Genomic DNA, 8,223 nt, shown 5'->3' with positions numbered 1-8,223 from the left:
CATACATATAGATTTAGATCAAAACCCATAAACAAGTTCGAATAAATCATTAAATTGAAATCTCAAAAATCACATCGTGTTCCTCCAAACCCCTAAACTAAAAAACCAAAATCTTACCTTCCCATGACGGATGAGAAGTTACAATCCGACATTACTCGATTAACTACTAAAGAAATGCCCTAAAATACAAGTGGATGAGGGAAAAGAAAGGGAAAATCGGCTTAGAGTCAATGATTGGCATCCTTTCTTGACCTAAAATGAAGACTGTTATATATAGGGATTGGTCGTAGCATCGCAACGCTACAAGCAGCGTTGCAGCGCTACCTAGAGTGTACATCCGCCATCATGTTCGCAGTATTGCAATGTTGGATGCAACATTGCAACGCTGCCGTATTTTGTACAATACAGGCAGCTATTGGCTTATAGAGTCGTGCAACACTTCGTCTAGGGGTGTTTTCATCCATTCACGTCCCTTTGAAATTTGGTTGCTCAAATTAGCTTCTAATTGCTCCAAATTAACCCCAAATAGCTCGTAATGACTGATTCCACCTCCAAAATGCTCGATACCTAAAAAATCATTAAATAAACACATTAAACGTAGTAACGATCGAGAATTAAGTAGAGGAAAATAACACATTTTTTGTGCTATCAATACCAGCTGACAGTGCCCACAACATAATATATGTCAGGTCGTGTACATAACATGGCATACATCAGACTACCCACTGCTGAAGCATCGGGAATTCTTCTCATATCCTCAACTTCTCGACGTATCTTAGGACATTTTTCCTTTTATAGATGAATTCCTTCTATGAAGGGTAACAAACCTCTTTTAGAATTCTGCATCTTATATATGGAAGACATTTTGTCAATATAGGATGCTTGAGACGACACTAGCATTCTGTTCTTACGATTTTGAACAATTTGGATTCCAAAAACATATTGATCTTCTCCCAAATCTTTCATTTAGCTACTGTTTAACATCAGTCAGGTATTCTACATCGTTCCCAATGAGTAGGATGTCATCTACGTACAATTTTCTTGTAGACACAAGGTTCTTCAACATTCTGTTTAAAGCCATATGATTTGATCGTAGTATCAAACCTTGTATTCTAGGATCGAGAAGCATGTTTTAACCCATAAATGGATCGTTTAAGCTTACAAACCTTTTGCTCTTAACCTTATTCTATAAACCCCTCTAGTTGAGACATATAGATACACTCTTCAAGATTGTAATTCAGAAAGGCTGCCTTAACATACATTTGTGAAATTTCATAATCATAAAATGTGGCAATGGATAAAAGTATACCAATTGACTTTAGCATGGCAACAGGAGAGAAGGTTTCTTTATAGTCCAACCCCTCTTTCTGGGTATAACCCTTTGCCACTAGTCAAGCTTTAAAAGTCTATACTTTACCATCTTGGTCTCTTCTTCTCTTATAGATTCATTTACAACCAATAATTTTTACATCATTTAATTGATGTATAAGTTTTTAGATTGAATTGTAGTACATAGACTCCATTTTAAGGTCCATGGCTTTGATCCATCGGTCTCAGTCTATATCATTCATTACCTATTTATAGGTTAATGGATCCTCAATGCCATCAACCCAAGTAACAGTCTGGTTGATGAAAAATCCTACCACTACGTTGAGGCACTCTCAATTCTTGAGATGGATAAGACTGACCAGAAGTGTTGGTCCCATCAATAACTCTTGTAGATGGACTGGCCTTATCAACAACTTTAGTTGATTTGTCTATAGCTTTTTGGGATATTTCAATCACTATTATTTTACTGCAAGGATGTTGATTTCTCATATGGTCTTCCTCTAAAAATGTAGCATTCATCGATACAAACACTTTGTTTTCTTGAGGATTGTAAAACAAGTCACCTTTCATTTCATTGGGATATCCTACTAATAGACACAATTTTGAACGACGTTCTAGTTTTTTAGGGTTTTGCACTAACACATGTACAGGGACTCCCCATACCCTAAAGTGTCGTAAGTTACCTTTACGCCATCTCCATAACTCTATTTCAGAAACACTTTTAGAGGGAACGTTATTCAAAATGTAAGCCATAGTCTCTACTGCATATCCCCAAAATGAATCAGGCAACTGTGCATAGCTCATCATTAATCAAACCATGGTGCTGATAATTGGGACTGGATTCCATGTTCTATCAAATAGTCTTGGAATTTCAGATCCATATACTATCTACCTTGATCTGATCGAAGTATCTTGATTGTTTTACGTAATAAGTTCTCAACCTCGGCTTTATATTCTTTGAACCTTTCAAGGGATTCAGACTTGTGACGCATTAGGTAAAGATAACTATACCTAGAATAGTCATCTATGAAATTGATGAAATATTCATATCCTCCTCGTGCTTTGACATTCATTGGTCCACAGAGGTTTGAATGCATGAGGTCTATGGGTTCTTTGGCTCTAAGACCCTTTCTAGTAAAAGATCTCTTGGTCATTTTACCCTCAAGATAGGACTCACAAGGAGGTAGAGAGTTGTATTCTAAATGATTTAGGAGTCCACTCTTAACCAATCTCCCAACCCTATTGAGATTAATGTAGCCAAGACTTAAGTGCCAAAGATAGGTATTAGAAGAAACTTTTCGCCTTTTATTATGAGTTTCAACTGTTTTAAACACCTTTGTATTTAAAATAACTTTTTCTTTGACCGGTTTTAACATATATAAATTGTCTTTAAGTCTTGCAAAACAAATTTGAATACATCTTTTGCTAATGAACACTTCATTGTAGACACGAGATAGATACAATATTTACTTTCATTTGAGGAACACAAAGGACATTTTCAAGTAAAATAGATCTATCTCCAAAAAAAAACTTCAGGTCTCCCACTTCTTTAGCTGAGACTACCTCTCCTGTTCCAACTTGAGAGTTATCTCGTTGTTTGAAGCTGCTTCTAGGAACTAGTTTCCTGAAAATAAGGACAACAATGGTTAGTGGCCCTTGAATCTAGTATCTAAGTGGAGTTAACAATCTTCATTAAACATATTTTAATAACTAGTAAATCATATTTACCTTGTTTTTTCTTTTTCGCATTCTTCCCTGCAAGGTACTTTGGGCAATTACGTTTGCAGTGCCCATCTTCGTTACAATGGAAACATTTTTCTTTATCTATAACTTTTTTCTTTCCCTTGTTTGTTGTAGGAGCCTTACCTTTCCCTTTACCTTTCTTCTTCATCTAAATACTTTTATTCTTAGAAATGGAAGGTCTAATCTTAGTTCCCGAGGAAGATCATCTTTTGAACTTCTTTGAGGTTACAATGTTAGCTTCCCCTTCTTTTCCCTTCTTTTTTCACAAGAGATTGATAAGACTTGTGAAAGGGGATCAAATCCCATAGTAGAAGAATTTTGTTAGAACGCCTTGCATCCTGCAATCTGATTTTTACATAAACATAATCATTGAATTAAAAAAGAATATAAACATTTAAATTATCACGCATTAGGGAAAATATTAGAAAGATTCTTATCTTTGTAGGTTCCTAAGTGCCACGAACAGTCCTCTCCTAGTTCCAATGAATGGATCTCCAATGATCTTGATCACGAAAAGTTTCTTAAATAATCTTGAACACTACCACGAGAGTAATCTTGTTATTCTCTAGGATTCCAATAGAGGGATATGTGGTATCAACCTATTGGGAGAGGGAGAGGAGAAAAAGGTTTTTGGAGTGTGAAGAGGATTTTCTTTATGGCTTAAAGAAAATTCATAAAGAAAATTCTGCACAATAACACTATAGTGTTGTGTATTGTGTTCGGAATGTTTCATTGTATTCCCAAAGGGCCATAAAGAGGTCTTTATATATAGAAGGGCCAAACCCTTTTCCTAATATTTTTCTTTTCTATAATTAATTAAATAACGCTCATTTAATTAATTAGCCCATATAATTAAATACAACTTATTTAATTAATTAGCCCAATTAAATAACACTTATTTAATTATAATTTTCACAATAATTAAATAACTATTTATACATTAAACCCAATTTAATGTATATATTTAATTATCATCTACATCTCATGTATATGCGCAAAACCTCTCTATTAATTAATTCTTTGTGAATGTAATTCACTTGAATTAATTAATTTCAATCTTATTTAAATATTACTTTCCAATTTATTATAGATCATGTCCATAATTAATTATATATTAACCACATTAATATATAGTTTCCTTAAATTAATTTGAACAATTCAAATTATCCCTCATAAGTATCCTCCAGTGAACTAAAGAGGGGACCTAGTGGACTTGTGGATCAGAAGCTCCAATGATATGAGATTAATTGGTTAAATTCATTAACCAAATCAATCAATATTCGTGACTATGAGTACATTCCACTAAAGACCCACAACTGCACTCTTCTCACTACATATATATTTCTATGTCCATGGATATAGACCAATACCAGCAAATTAGTCCTTCACAAGTGTTTGTAACTCCAACAAGGTCAAATTACCATTTTACCCTTAGATTAACTCTATTGGGATTGGTGTCCTAATTCTCCCAAAGTCTCGTTGTTTTGTAAAGATACACATTGTTCAATGAATAAAATAAGTATTTTTAATTCTGGCATTTACTCATATCCAATAAACAAAGCATATTGGTTATCTTATGTGAACTTAAGCATGTATATATGATATACAAGTGGATCATGCCTTAAGTGATAACCTAAATCGGTCTGTAGTATAAGGATTAAGGTAGGATACCTGATCTTGGTGACACTACGGATACAACCCACTTTATAGAGGTTTGCAAGTGTTGCAAACTACTACAGATGGTAGATCCTGATCATTCGTGTGGAGACGTGGAGCGGGGGTGTCCTATACAAAGAGTTTGTATAAGACCTAAACCATGAGATGACTAGACTCTGTATATAACGCCGTTGATACTAGAGACATACATCTCACCTAAACGACCATAGGTGACACAACCTCAATCTTGAGTGTTTTGTGAACTTTTGCCTTTGAGGGCAGTCCTTTGATTAGTATGGGTGAGAGTGCCCAGATTTCCAACTCAACATGCCTACCTTTTTTGGGACTTGTCTGATCTAGGAGCTGGAAACTCAATCCACAAGATGGAATTCACTCCTTTCCCGAAGCAGGGATAAGTAGAGAGATTGCTTCTTCAAGGGCTGATTCCGGGGCTTGAACATAGTGGCCACAACTTCTCTTTTGAAGAGAAGACTCAGTCATAGTAGAACTATGACTTATGTTGGTACTTAAAGAGACAGATGTAACTACAAGGGCATAACGGTTATTGGCCCAGCTGTACTTACGAGTGATCCGTGAAGGGTTTTCGCACTGCTGATTGGTTAAGATGGACACATAATATATCTGTAGTGAGAAGAGTTCAGTTGTCGGTCTTTAGTAGAGTTCCTGGAAAATAACAGATGGTGGATCCTATGACTAAAGAGTTCAGTCAGTTATTCATGTACCATTGGAACTTCAGATCTACAGGTTCATGAGGTCCCCTTGGTAGCTTGGATTCTGTTGAGGATAAATTCTTGGTGTTGATTTGAAATGTTCAAATTGACAAGAGGTATTTTGATTATATATGATATAATCGATATGATGTATAAGATACATCTAGTAGAGGATTGATGTATGAGATTTACATTAAGTACCATGGAATAGAAAAAGAACTATGGTTTATATGTTTCATGAGATGAAATATTAGAACTATAGGTTATAAATATAGTATGATAAATTGGTTGTCATTTATGTTTATAATAATATTAATTATTAGATAATTAAATATTTTTCTTTTAAATAAACAAAGTAGTGGGTGGTTATTGGATCATGGTAACCGTGAGTTTAAAAGGAAAGTGGTTTCCTATTTTGAAAAAAAGTTTTTCACAAAAGATTGAAAAGAATTTTGAGTTTTCTCTCGGCATATAGAAACTCACGATGGTCGTCAAGTAAATACATATTTATTAAATGACAGTTGAGCGAGCTAAGCGATCGTGCAGGTGCGAGCTAAACGATCATGCAATATTTACTAAATGATCATATAGCTTTGCTAGACGATCGCTGGCCCAAGGTAAACGATCATGTAGAGTCTATACGCGATAGGCCAAGCTAAACGATAGAGCTAAACGATCACATAGCTTTTGCTAGACGATCGCATATCTTTATCTAAACGATTGGGCATCAACCTATGACAAGCACGTTTTAAGATCTATAAACTACAAATCCATACCATAAACTTGTTGTCATAGATTTTATGCGATGATTTGCGATACTACTTCTAGATATGCGTTATTAATGAATATTCTTGTAGTATGTTGTGTGTTGTCACAAGTTTCCTTACGTTGAAACAAAGTATAATTTCACCATAAGTTTCTCGGTGTGATCCAAGGTCAAACTCAGGGATTGTTTTAGGTTATTGTGTTATATTTGTGATATATGCGACTGGGGGTTTGTTAAATTAATAAAGGTTGTTTGTACAAGTATTTAAAAATGCGATAAAGGTAAGCGATAAAAATGCGATGATAAAGTAAATTGCGGTAAAAGTAAATTGCAATAAAATAAACCTAAGCTATAATGATACAAGATACAGGTTTCATGATACAAGATACTGAGGGTGCGACTGACTGTGAAGATTATAGAAAGATCGTGTTATGTGGTGGCAAGTCTTATGTGGTAAATAGAAAGAGAAAAGTTAATTAGTACAAACATTGTAAGTTCCTTAATTGCGTTAAAGGCATAAGTACGGTTCCGCTTTTCCCTTGGCGTACACCTCTCGGTGATCGGCCACATTCCCACATCTCTGTGATGAAACAGGGACAAACGTAATGAACACAAGGTTGCTTCCATCTCTGGAAGTACTTCTTGCTTTAGTTAACACATTCTTCTAACCTTCTCTCGACAGATCAGAATGACATCTTCACTTCTGTTCTCACAGGTGAAGATGTTGTCTAGCATGCTTTAGCTAAACATCTTTATTTCTTTAGCACAGATTAAGTTACTTGTTTAATTCATATTAATCACCAAGGGATTAAGAAAACACCATGGAGAAAATGATTTATGGAGGAACGAAAATAGACAGAGAAGTGGAAATGGAAATGATCGAGACATTCAATAATATTATTTAGCGTCTGATACATGGTTGTGAATGAAGAGATTAAGAAGATTACATACAATTGATGAATGAGAGTTATAAACAAATACAAATAAGCACCAATGTCTTGGCACAGATCCGAAATGGAGAATCGCTTGCTGGCATTGATGGAGTGAATGGAAGGATGAGCTTCCCTCTCAGGCTTGCTCAACCAGTAGAAGGGATCTAATACAGAGCTTCTCGGCGGGGATTTGGCAGAATTGCACTGAGACTCACATCTCGGTCTTGTCTCTTCTCTTCCCGGATTTCCTCCGATCAGCACTTAGATCAACTCTCTCTCAATAACTTGTATCAATTATATCCCCGTATCAAGTATATTTTTCAGTGAATTCTTTAAGGGTATTTATAGGCTGAAGGCTTTGACTCTCTGACTTGTGGTCCCCACTTTATTGTTATGGAAAGTCCAAAATGGTGAAATAAATATTCCTTCTTTTATGTAATCAGTCCGTCGAATATGCACAACGGTTACTTTTACACGTGTCACAATCCTCCATGATTGCGCTGCTCATTTGCATCTTTGTAACGCAGGTTTTGATAGGTAAGATTGATGATATTCTATTCTCGAAATGATGCGATACTACTTCTAAATATGTGTTAATTGTGGATGTTCATGTAGTATGCCATGCATTGTCACAAGTTTCCTTACGATGTAATCAAGTGTAATTCCACCGCAAGTTTCTCGGTGTGATCTGAGGTCGAACACGGGGACTGATTTAGGTTATTGTGGTATGTTCATGATATATGCGACCAGGTTTTCAATCTTTAAAAATGTGTATGTACAGGTATATAAATTGCAATAAAATAAATTAAAGTAGTAAAGATGCGATAATAAAATGAAATATAATAAACCTAAGCTAGATGATACAAGATACAGGCTTCATGTACAAGATGTTGGGGTGAAGGCTGGCTATGAAAGTTGTGCAAAGACGTGGAATGCGGCGGCAAGTCTTATGAACAGAATAAGAGAAAGACAAATAACATAAACAACACAAGGTCTCAATTGCATTGAAGCTACAAATGTTGTTCCGCTCTTTTCTTGGCGTACACCTTTCAGTGATCGGCTGTGC

This window comes from Benincasa hispida, chromosome 8 (assembly GCF_027475165.1).
Source record: "Benincasa hispida cultivar pf3 chromosome 8, pf3_genome.v1.1, whole genome shotgun sequence".
Taxonomy (NCBI): domain Eukaryota; kingdom Viridiplantae; phylum Streptophyta; class Magnoliopsida; order Cucurbitales; family Cucurbitaceae; genus Benincasa; species Benincasa hispida.
Note: the sequence above shows the minus strand (reverse complement) of the source record.